The sequence below is a fragment of the Engystomops pustulosus genome, chromosome 6 (genome assembly GCF_040894005.1).
Source record: "Engystomops pustulosus chromosome 6, aEngPut4.maternal, whole genome shotgun sequence".
NCBI classification, from domain to species: Eukaryota; Metazoa; Chordata; class Amphibia; order Anura; family Leptodactylidae; genus Engystomops; species Engystomops pustulosus.
The window spans coordinates 92,399,085-92,412,019 of NC_092416.1; the positions used below are offsets into that span (position 1 = coordinate 92,399,085).

Consider the following 12,935-nt stretch of genomic DNA (forward strand, 5'->3'; position numbering starts at 1 on the left):
AGAAGACAACATTCATTTGAAAAGTCATCAAATCTCTAATAGGTCTATAGGGGCATTGATATCCTCTAGCTGTTCAGATAAAAAAAGAGGGCTAGAGGATATTGATTAGGGGCTCACAATCTAATCAACCTACCAGTATGTTTTTGGAGATTCACCGGTTATTCTCAAATGTATCATAGGCAATGTTTCATCTTCTCCATGAAGGGATTAATGCATTATTTTTTGGCATTAATTAATTAAGGCATTCATTTTTATGGATTTGCAATACAGGGTGGTCAACCATTTGGACCCTCCTTTCTTCAATTGGATATCTTTTAGTGAGCAATTCTTTATGCAGTCATTGTACAATACCTGGCACTTCATGACTTAATTCAACCTTTACAGTTCAATAGATCAAAATAAATAGCTAAAGGTCTCATTTAATGAATTTAATTGCAAAAATTGATTTCTCTTCTAGCGGATTTAAATGAGGAAGCAACATTCTTATAATGTCGGGTACCATAAAAAATTAGAATGGATCTTTCTTCCAAAGAGGAGAGTGAAAACCCAAAATAGCCATTAACAATGGGATAGTAAATGATGTGAACTGAATTGATATGTTCTAGAAAACGGGAAGGCCAAAGTTATAAGGGCTACATAATGTTTCCACAACATCACAACACATTCACCACTAAATATTTGCCTGCATAATGCTGTTACTGAATAAAACACTCTAAGAAGAGGCAAAAGATAAATATATGGAAGAGTCTTAATAATGCTATGACTATAAAGTGTCACTTTGTAATGGGAACATCTTGTAGATTTTTGCAACCAATAAAAATAGAATAAAAGGATCTCATTTTCCTGAAATGGTCAGTAAAAATGCTGACTGGTTCCAAAAAAATGACTTGTTCCTCATCTCTGTCTGCCAAAGTATAATAAAATTTAGAAGTGTTAGGATATGTTTTTTGTTTACTTTTTAAAACTATAGATTTTATTATCTGGGTAATACTGACCTAAAGAATGAATGGGATGTGACCACACTGGGAAAGCTCTGAAAACCAAGCTAATAAGAAAATAGTGCAATTTGTTTTTTCTCAGTTGGAATTTTTTCCAGCTTCCGAGCTCATGGCACAGAATACTAAATAATGTCAATAGGAAGTATAAGTTGCCCAGCAGAAAGCAAGCCTTCAAATGTAAATTGGAAAATAAAAAATGTATGGCTATATGCAGGAGTGAAATAAAAAAGGGAAAAGGGCAGTGACATTAAGAGGTTAAATAAACCCACTGTTATGCTTACCTATGGAATAATTGAGAAGACCACTTTGCCTGCTATGAAAGATCCCATAGACTGGGGACATTCATCCAGGGCTCAGTGACACCTCAAAAATAAATAAATAATTTAATAAATAAATAAATAAGTATCACTGTGGATACTGCTTTGTTTTTTTCCTCTAACAAACTGTTGTTTCAGAAATGTGTCCAATGCGTTATTAATGCCACTGTCTATGGATGTAATGAGAACTGCTAATTACATATTCTGTGGCTGCAAATGCCTTGATCAGTTCTCATGTATGAATAAACAGGTCTACATTTACAGCCCATTCTAGTAATGTGGTGCTTGTAAATCTCCAGCTTCATACAGTATTTACATGTGATCTGTCTGTATGTAAGGTTACCCTACTGTTTATCAAAGCGTGTAAGGTATAAAGGCATGTGCAGTCAGATTAGTGTACATGTAATAGTAATTATCTTGCTGTCTATCTATGGCTTTCCAAAGCACATTAAAAGAAATAAAAAATCTATTTTTTATTAGTGGAATAATTTTAAATGTCATTTTTTTCTAAAGACTATATTAGTGAATGCATAAAGGAAAGTCACCATTGCACATTAAAATACATTAACCCCTTCCCGCCAGGGCACCATTTTCTGGTGGGGTTGGATTTTACGGATTTCACTGTGCGCCACAAAGGACATGTCTACTTTATTCCTTGGGTCAGTGCGATCATGGGGATAACAAATTTGTATAGGTTTCATAATTTTTTGGTACATTTACAAGAATTAAAGCCTCCTGTACAAATTTTTCTTTTTTTTGCCATCTTCTGGCACTACATACTTCGGTGTACAGAGTTTTGAGTGTTGTTGTTTTGAGTGAATTTTTTGAAATGATGACGTTTTCAATGCTACCATTTTTAAGACTGTACAACCTTTTGATCACTTTTTATATTTTTCAAAATGTCAAAAAAGTGCCAGAAAAAACGGTATTATATATTTTTTAAACTTTTTTTTTATTTTTACTATTTTTCCGCCCCCCAGGGTACTGTAATCCTAGGTTGTCTGATCGATCTTACCATAAACTACAGCTAATTGTACATTGTAATGAATGGGTTAAAATGAGACAGCCGCGGGTCTTAGGAAGACCTGAGGGTGTCAAGGATGACCGATTGCCACCCCCCATTATGACATCACAGGGAGCGATGATCTTCGCCAATAAGAGCGCCACCATTTTGAGGGAGGCGATTGATGGGATAACACTTGCGGGTGTTAGCGATAACACGAGACTTACCGGCTATGGAGAGGGCTCAGCCTGTGAGCCCTCTCTATGCAACCACACCCGACGTGTGACATACTATTATGTCACATGTCGGGAAAGGGCTACACACAATGGGGCACATTTACTTACCTGACCCAGTGCTTTCCCCGAGTTGCGTTGTCCAACGAGAATGCACAGCTGCCACGTTTCACTTACATAGTGTGTCCAATATCCTGCATGTGTCGCTGCCCGCTCAGGTCTGCCACATGCAGCGCAGATTGGAAATAGTCAGAATATCCAACGATAGTGTGGTCCGCGGACCCTTAGTAAGTGAGCCCCAATATCTCTCTCTGGAAGACCTGGCATGTCCATGTACTACATTGACATAGTCTTTCTTTACTTCTTATAGGATGTTCTGTTGCTGCAGGTTACAGCTTCATTAATCGCACACCCCTTTGTATCACATCAAATGTTTACAAAAAGTAACAAGCACTCCTTTTCATTATGGTAAAATAGTTTTTGGTGTACTATTTCGGCTTACTTATAGCCTTTTTCAAACACTTAACCACAATGGGAGGGGGGGAGAGAAAATGTAAGGCGGCATCAAGGGGTAATATGTATGTACTGCAGGAGAAATCCAGCACCTCTCCTGCATTATTAAAGTGTAACTAAAGCTTTGATGCAATTTTTTAAATTACATAAATGAGTTGTAATAGTAGTATGATCCACTGGCTTTCATGCAACAGAAATCGGGGGGTGGGCCGTCGGACGATCCGACAGATTCGGACAGAGAGAGCGATTTAACTTTAAAATTGTGTCACAAGCCATGCACTTACATGCACTGGGAGGAAGAAGGTGAACTCTGGCAGACCTGAGCGGGGAAGCGACACATGCAGGATATCGGGCGCACAATCTTCTTGAATCGCGGCACAGCGCATGGTCATCGGACAATGCACTTTCGGGATCTCCTCAGGACCAGGTAAGTAAATGTGCCCCATTATGATCCATCTAATTCGGTGGGGAGACAATGTGGTTAGATTATCAGGGTACAGGTGCATATAGACTTTAATCTAGCTTCTGACACACTGACACATAGAGAGAGAAATGAGACAGATGAGAGATGATGAGATACATATTACACAGAGGCATGACAGAGGCTGACAGACTTTTACAGTGTTACACCTTCTACTTCTGTGTTCTTGCAGATATGTGTCTGGCTCCCCCTTCCCTCGGATCCCTTATCTCTTTTAGTTTGTAGTTTGCTTAAGATGTGCTTGCAGAAAGTGATGAGTGTCTGAGTTCCATGCTAGACTACAGGGAATGGGGCTGCAGGCTCAGAGCAGAAAGATACAGAAATCTCAGCTCTACATTGTCCCACAGAAATCCAAGATGGTGGCCATCCGACCCAGAAGTTACAGGGTCGTGTCTAGTTGCAACTGAAATTGTGTACAGCGGGACTGGTAGAGACAGGTTGGACTTATATATGTTAAATGATGTATTTTTGTTAATAATGAATTAGAGAATATGTTATTTTGTTATCCTGTGTACATATAAGAAACTTGTCTTCTTGGGAATAAAGTGCAGATAATATTCAGAATGGAATACAAGACATAGTATAGCAGCGGTATATGAGACACAAGTACAACTGCCAACTAAGATGGAAATAAGATAAGCAAAATGTACAATATAAGGCCAACCTCACAAACACGTTGCCTAGCACCATCCCTGACACGTGTTTCGGTCTCTTGACTGACCCATTATAGGTATTTCTTATCTTATTTACATCTTATGAGTAGTTTTGTAGTTTTGTCTCATATACTGCTGCTATACCATATTTTGTTTCCTATTCTGAATATTATCTTCTCATATACTCAGCCCAGCACCGATTGTTGTGTACTCAATTAGCTCTCTTTTTTGAGTTTCTTTGGTACTGTTGATTAAAAATTGTTTCTAGGTGTGTGATCAGATATGTAGTTCAAGTTGTTCTGTAACTACTGGTTGTACTCGTCTACGTTGACAGGTTCTTAGCATTCGCTGTTGCATGTTTTGCTGTGCTGGATTAAGATGTGGTTTTTATCTTGCTTCAGTAATTCCTGTTTTCTTCTTGAATTTTCGTAGTAACTTTTATGTTTTGTTTTATTGAGAACAAAGTGAAATATTTGCTTGACAACAATTACACAAGTTATCAAAGGTACACTTTCCTTTGATCCATCACAGATGATGAAGATGCTTGTTTTCCCTACAAATATACTCTTTTCTACCCCTTTCTCTAATATTTTTTTTTTTTTAGCATATTTTAAGCACTGAGAATAGCAGGGGATATTCAGTTAATATTTCCAACATTTCTAAAGCATGTAGAATTATGAATTCAGCTCTGAAGCAAAAGCACCAAGGAAAGTGGAGAGTGGCTGCATCATCAGACATTTTTGCATTTTTGGACTTTTCACTGAATTTTTTTGTGGGGGCTTTTGAAGTGCACCTCGGTCTGCACCTTGTGCAGTGTGCCATATGTATCATTACTTCCCAGATGTTCCGTGCGACTTTTCACTTATGTATAACTTATTTAGCTTGTTTTTGCAACTTTTTAGGCGCACATCTACACCTGGTCCAGGGCAGGTGCAAATAAAAGGATTTTTTTTCATGGATCCTATTCTAACATGTAAATTGGAATTATTTCACATACTTTAAATGTTTACAATTTTGTACAGTAATGTCTTTTTGGAAAATTCATAAATATTTGCATTTTCTGTTTTTTTATTTATTTATTGGTTACTTCTAAGGGTGAGGTCACACGTTGCATTTTGATTTAGTTTTGAAACCTATTACAACAACTGAGGAGAGGTGAATTGCCTAATTACATTACTGTTAACATTTGCGTTTACAAAACGCAATACAAATGAGATGTTAACACATGTGTTAACATGGTCACAGGACACAGCCTCAAATCCCAAATTATCAGTAGTGTCCACTCCTGTATATAACCCCCTCACGTGGCTTGTGTCCATGTGGATTGGAAACTTTTGCAACAAAAAGTCTCAAAAAGAATCCAAAATTTGGATTCCGGGTTAGGTCTGCCAGGTTAGGAAAAAACTTGTATCACAAGTAAAAAGACATGATCATACATAAGGCGCAAAGACCCTCCAAATGTCTCAAAAGTTCACCAAAGAAAAAAACACTATGATACATGTCCCCTAATGTCTAATATGCTGGTTACTGTTTTATTCAGTATTTAGCTGCGGCTGTGGAAGGAGCTCTATCTTTGCTTTGCAAGGGTTGAATTCCATACCAAAATCTGCAGCACAAATGTGACATGAAACAGATAATTAATCTACAATGGAAATTTGTTTCCCCAGAGATTCTTCACTTAGCCTTTGGATAGGACTTTAAATCCCATCCACTATGCTACTACATCATGTGCAGATGGGCTTACTGGCCCTGAAGGAACTAGTACAAATATTATCTGCATTTATTGATACCCCATACCCTTAAAGGAAACCTACCATTTGAAGTGGCAGGTATAAGGGGGAACTTAGTTTTGTTAGTGTTTTAAACCGCAGTATCGCGGTTTAAAACACTTTTTAAACTTTATGGCCGAAGCTGCTTCGGTGCAGGGAGGTACGTGCTCGGCGCACCATGCGCGCGACCCTGCGCACGGCTCTCCTTCACTTCCTATGTAGTCGCGTGCACGGTCGTGCGCATGGTGCGCCGAGCGCGTACCTCCCTGCGCCGAAGCAGCTTCGGCCATAAAGTTTAAAAAGTGTTTTAAACCGCGATACTGCGGTTTAAAACACTAACAAAACTAAGCTCTGGCACCAGCTCACCCTGAGCTGGTGCTCGGTATGTCCTTTTTATACCTGCCACTTCAAGTGGTAGGTTTCCTTTAAATAGGACAGTTGCAACTATCCATATCTGATGTGGTAGCGCTTAAATTCAAGTGAAAATTTTAAAGTGACGCCTAAACCTTATTTACTGTAGAGATCTGCTTTGCATGATCATATAGAGTCAGTGGGGGATATTTATCATACGCTGGCGCTCGTGCACCAGCGTATGATATCCCCGTTGCTAAAATTCGCAGCCCGATACATCAAAAGGCTTCTGCCTCTCGATGTATCGGGCTGCCAGCAGCGCAGCGCTTATCCTACGCCAGGCCCTGCCTGGAAAAAAAATGCAGCCGTCGACTTTTCACGTATGAAAAGTCGCCGTCAGCAGCGAGTGCGCAGGCGCGGGGACAGTAAAGCATGAAGGCGTGACACTGGCGTGAAGGTGGCGGATTGGGGAAAATAATCGCAAAAGCTAGCAATAAGCTAGCATTTGCGATTATTTCAGGGCCTCTGCGCCACTGGCGGTGCACAGAGGTCCTGATAAATATCCCCCATAGTCTCACTCAGGGTCAGATTGGGGGGCCTAGGGTCCACCGTTGAAATAGATTCTGTAGGCCCACCTACTGCTACATGTAAATATTACATGTATATTCTTAGGCCACATTTACGCCTTTTTACTGTCTGAAAGGCACAAAAAATTTATCAGGCAAAATGCATCCCAAAACACATCAGTATTAATGATAGTGAAAACACAGATCTATTTTGAGGTGCATTTTTGCCATTTTTGCCAATTTTTGCAATATGTTTTAAAACTCAATGCAAACACATAATTTGAACACAGCCTAAGACCATGTGCACAAGATGAGATTGAATTGTGTTTTAAAATGCATTTTATGTGCATCTGGAGAATTTCCCTCCTGAATGCAGATGTGTTTTGATCTAAATGCTTTCATTTGGTAAATACTAACTTGTTTGTTGCTACTTATCCAACGCAAGAATTTAAGTGTAAACATGGCTGCGTACTGGGAGGAGTCTGCATTCAGGGAGGAGATTCTCCAGATGCACATAAAATGTAATTTAACGTTGTGAACATGGATTATAAGGTCCACCCTCAGGTAGGACCTATTAAAAGCAATCAGTGCCTCTGCCAGCCAGTTAGTGAATGTGTCCCATGGGCCCTGTGTTGTTCACATGACTAGGGGCCCCCAACATCCAAACAAACATGTTAGGACTTAAGTACTACTCTACGGGGCAGATTTATCAAGTGTCTGAAAGTCAGAATATTTCTAGTTGCCCATGGCAACCAATCATAGCTACCCTTTAAATTATTCATGAGCACTGGTAAAATGAAAGCTGAGCTGTGATTGGTTGCCATGGGCAACTAGAAATATTCTGACTTCCAGGAACTTGATAAATCTGCCCCTATATTGTCTATATACTCTATATCCTACTTGTACTGTCATAAAAGTAATTTAAAGATGAACTTTAAACCTGCTCTTATATAACCCATTTATTTAGGAAAGCCAATCACATTCTCTAACTGCATGAAACCATTCACTCTGACTACTGCCCTAACCAGATTTCCCAGAGAATGTTGGAGATGTGGACTGCTGTACATGGCTGGCCTAGCCTCTGTACGCTCTACAGCTGAACTTCCCTACCCATACTGTAATTCTTAAGCCAAGGTCCTAATTTTACCTAATTTAAAAATTGCTCTAATAAAATTGCAGCAGTAGCCGTTACTCTAGTAAAATGTCTAGAAAGATCCGCACCTCATTAACGGAATGTCCACAGCAGAGCCCCTATTTACAGAATTGTCCACAGCAGAGCCCCCTTTACAGAAATGTTCACAGCAGAGTCCCCCTTTAATGAAATGTCCACAGCAGAGCCCCCTTTAATGTGATATCCACAGCAGGGTCACCCTTAAAGAATTGTCCACAGCAGGGTCAGCCATTTTTTTTAAATTTATGTGCAGTAAATTGATTTAAACCGATCCGACCTCTTACCAAATAAGGGGGGTGGCCGACACACCCCCAGCACGCCCCTGCCAGCGGTCACATTGTAGGAGAAGCCGGCAGCATCGCATCGTTGCCGGCTCTTCACGGTGTGGCCGCGCCACACAAATAGCGGCTGCGGCTGCAGCCTGGCTTACTCACATTGCCGGCCGGTGATGCTATGCTGCCAGCATCTCCTACAATGTGCCGCTGGCAAGGGCATGCTGAGGGTGTGTCGGCCGGCTTCCTTATGAATACCGCCGACTGCCAGCACACCAGATACAGGATCCGACCTCTTATTTGGTAAGAGGTCGGATCGGTTTAAATCAATTTAAAAGAAATGGCTAGCAAGAAAGGGGCTGGGGGAGGATTATGGGGGGCACAATTAGTGGGTGTGTTTTCCGGGGTGACATGTCCTCTTTAAAGAATTGTCAACAGCAGTGCTCCCATTTAAAATAAATGCCTCCCTCATACTCCCTCATATTGTGGGCTCCCTCTCAACCCCCCCCCCCCCCCCCACACACACACACACAAACAATTGTGGCCCCATGTTTTCCTTGTTTCAAAGGAATTTAAAATAAAATAAACAGCACATACTCACTTGTCTCCATTCCCCAGAAGCTCTTCACTTCTGATTTTTCCTCTTTGGCTATGATGCTGGCAGATGATTACATCATCACACATCTGCTGGCATCACAGCATCAGCAGGGGAATGATGATGATGCAGAGAACTAATTGTTCTCTGCACCATTAGGTTATCCAGATCTGTGTCCTCTCCGAACACAGATAGAGTTGAAGTCCCAACACAGATGTCACAGGAGACTGTGTGTAAACAAAACAAGTGGGAAGTGCAAGCACAGGAGTGGAAGGAGACTCGAGCATGAGGCTGACATCTTCTTACTGCAGTGAGCAGGTGTGAGAATTAGAAGCAGAAGGGAGCTAAGGATCGGCTTGAGAGAGGAGAACAGAGGGTGCCTGGACAGTCCCACTTATAAATATGCCAGACCTTTGTTCACAAAGTTGTGACAATTGGACCCAGAGGAGCTAATTTGCATACTCTGGGGAATAGGTTTGGATGACAATTTAAACGGTATTAGAGTACATAGTGGCATAATATTGAGATGTATGTAAAGGTGCCTGGTGAATTAATTTAGATTGGTGTTGGGATATGGGCTTTAAATTTAGGTGATAGGTATCCCTAGGTATGATGGTACCCCTAGTGTTTCCTTTAAGGCTGTTCACAATTGGCAGGCAGCATGGAGAAAGAGGCAATGGAAATGTATATGTAGCATTGGTTAAAAGAAACCTACCATCAATAATCTACCTAATAAGGTAGATCCGAAGGCAGGTTCTTATATTCACCCCCAGTTTTTTTTTGTTTAAACTTTTACTTTTTCAGAACCTTGTAAAAATGTTCTCTAGAGGCTACTGGGGCATGGAGTAGCTGCATCGTGGAGCAGAAGCTAAGGCTACTTCCCCCCCCCAGTAATCTCTTTCGATCCAATCTAATGGCTTCACTCTAGTGCACAGCTCGCTGTAGCTGCGTGCACTTGTCTGCGAAGCAGGAGTTCTGCGCATGCGCAGCAGCTACTGGCTTTGCAGACCAGTGGGTACAGCTACATCGACGCTGCCTCATGGCAAAGCCGGAGCTACTGCACAAGTGCATTACTCCGGCTTTACAGATGGGTGTGCAACATTTACTGTTTTTTTTCGGACTATCCATGGAGCATAGTGAAGAGGCAAGATTTATTGACGTTAAATCTGAATTATGTAAGATAACACTAGCTTGGTGATAAAGAATAATCCAAGTTAAATACATAAATGATGAATATACTTAATATACAATATACAGAATAGACATTTATCTGTGGAAGACAAGTCACAAATACTTTGCCATTGTCCCCTTGATGATGAACTTTCTTGGGTTACTATGGTTACCATAGCACAGAATGCCTGTAACACTTACATATGAGGAATAACATTACCATATTTGAAAAACATGACACAAACTTGGAATATAGAGCTAAGAAATGATCTACTATATCACAACACCTTACTAAAATGATACCTTTACGTTTGGGTTACTGAAACATTATTATTTGGATGTTAATGGCTTATGGCTCCCTACAATCTCCCAGACAGCCGTAATGCTGCAGTCATTTAAGTCAATATACCCCAAGTTCCTCCACATATACAATAGTGCGCAGAAGAATAAATTTACAGTGCTATTCAGTCTTTTATAAATCTTTTAGAACACAGGTAATAATCTTACATTTTGTGGCAAGCAAAGGTGGTTAAGCATTGGTAATATTGCAGGGCTTAGTCGATGTCATCTTATAGAGCAGTCGGGAATAGCTCAGAGTGTAACCATTGGCATTACTGTGAGAATGAGGCTTCTTCTGAGGTGTGTGGGGGAGCATCGGATATAAAGCAATCATTTAAAGCAATATTTTAAAGTTATAGATTTTTATATGGTGGGGAGCGAAAAATGAATGAAAAAGGCTCCAACACCAAGTGGTTAAAGAAAAGCTGTAGCTTACTATTAATAATAGTACTAATAACTATACTTGCTGGACTTTCTTTATGTTTAATTCTTATGAGTCTTGTGTTTCTTTTCAGGTGTTTGAGTTGCAGGTCTTTCTCTGTTTCCTCTTCATCTCACTCTTATAATGAGGAGGGCACCAGATTCCCAAGAAGGACAAAAGGAAGACAAGGCTGTAAACAAATGTAGATCTACTTAAAGCCATAGAGTAATCATGTACATTTTGGATGAAACGGCACTGATCGATGGTGAACTCTTAAATGCCTTTCTACCATGGATGGGGATAATGGATGCTGCCGGACTTGACACTCCTCAGTTGAATCTCCAGCAATGCACTAAACAGAAGGGATGAACTTAAATCTTTATGACGAGCAGCCATTAAGTAACATTAAGTCAGAATGCATGTGAAGGAAAAGCCTCTCCTCTCAGCATCACTTTGCTCTTGCGCGGAGAATGCACTGTAGTTCTTGACTGCCAAAGCAATGCCGCTATGGTCTTTCAACTCATTTTACAGCTATCAGCTTGGTGACAATGCTTGCCTCATTCTTTGTGTGTCTCTGGCAAGAACACCAACTCTGTTAAAACTGAAAAAAGCTTCATGACAGTTGTTGTGTTTCACTCATACTTTACCATTGTGAGACCGGTTGTTTTGGTAAACAGTTGTTGGACCATGGACAAGAGAGAATTCCTTAGACTCTTGCCATGAGATGTAAGCACTTTTCTGTCAACTGTCTTTCTATTGATTTATGTAATAATGTAAATTATGTGTGTGTGAGGCGGATTATGCCAAGATGAGTGGTATTTGATGGCTTTTTCATCCATGTAAGTTTACTATTGGTATTTTGGTGAGCGAGACTTCAGAACATGGTCAGTTATCGTATGTTTTTAATGATGATGATCTCAACTGTCCAAAGGGTTTGTCTTCCAGCCCTGGCCAGGATCCAAGGGTTCTCATGATTGTTTTCCAGTGCACGATTATGGTTTGTATAGATGTGGTATACTGACCTATAGATTTGATCAAAAACCTTATTCTTATACCAAAATTTATGCCAGCTAATTGCCACTAGACCTTTTCTTAAACATTGTGGCCTACTAATCAACATTGTGCCTACTGGCTTTGAAGTTAAATCTATTATTGAGATTTATTGGGAGATATTATTCTAACTATAATACTACAATAACAAGAGATATATATTCCCAAACCTATATCTACATATATTATAAAAAGAAGAAGAGAACAAAATAAAACTGGATACAGCAGACTCGTCCATGTGTTTAATGGTGAGAAATATGTAGTAGTTCTGCACTTGACTCTGTTCTTGTTTCAATACATCTTCAGTCCTACAAGGTATATTTCTTGAAAATGTCTCAATGTTACCATTGTTAAACGGAGGTGCAATATCACTTGTCAATTAAAATCATCTCGATGTCCTCATTATTTCTATCTGTTTGACCACTTCCCGATGTTTGGAATGTAAGTAACTTTTCCCATCACTTCACTATAAAATGGTTATTTTCCCTGTCCCTTTGACAGATATTTAAAGTGAATATCCATTATTTAACAAAATAATTCTGTCTTGTCATTCTTCAAAAATATATCCTTTTTTATATATATATATATATATATATATGTATATGTGTGTATATATATATACATATATATATATATATATATATATATATATATATATATATATATATACATATATATACATATATATATATAACACCTTCTGTATGGCTCCTCTAAACTCTCCCTAGTGGCAGCTAGAGGGAGTTGCTTACATAAAATAGATCAAATAGATAGATATTACTTACATATAATATATATTTAAATCTGTGGCTTGATTACAATTTTCAAACACCAGAAAGTTATATAAAAAATCTGACAAGCACAGAGTAATGTTGAAAACAACATTAAAATGATGGACATTAACTTTAAATGAAAATTGGATAACTATATCTTATAGTAAGGGAAAATTTGAAAGGTCATGTGTACATGTCATATCATCTTGTTACAAAGAAAAAAAATAGAATTTCATGATGAGATTCTCTATGTATAAGGT

The 12,935-nt window shown here is 39.3% G+C and overlaps 1 protein-coding gene across 7 annotated transcripts in view; it reads left to right on the plus strand.

Moving 5' to 3' along the window:
- The window catches only part of SYT3 (synaptotagmin 3), a 148,532-nt gene extending 136,041 nt beyond the window's left edge, over positions 1–12,491 (plus strand). For all 7 annotated transcript variants that reach the window (XM_072110377.1, XM_072110383.1, XM_072110381.1 and 4 more), the window contains one exon: positions 10,947–12,491. The gene's annotated coding sequence lies outside the window, so the exon portion shown is untranslated. The remainder of the gene's footprint in view (positions 1–10,946) is intronic.
- Positions 12,492–12,935: the final 444 nt, after the last annotated feature.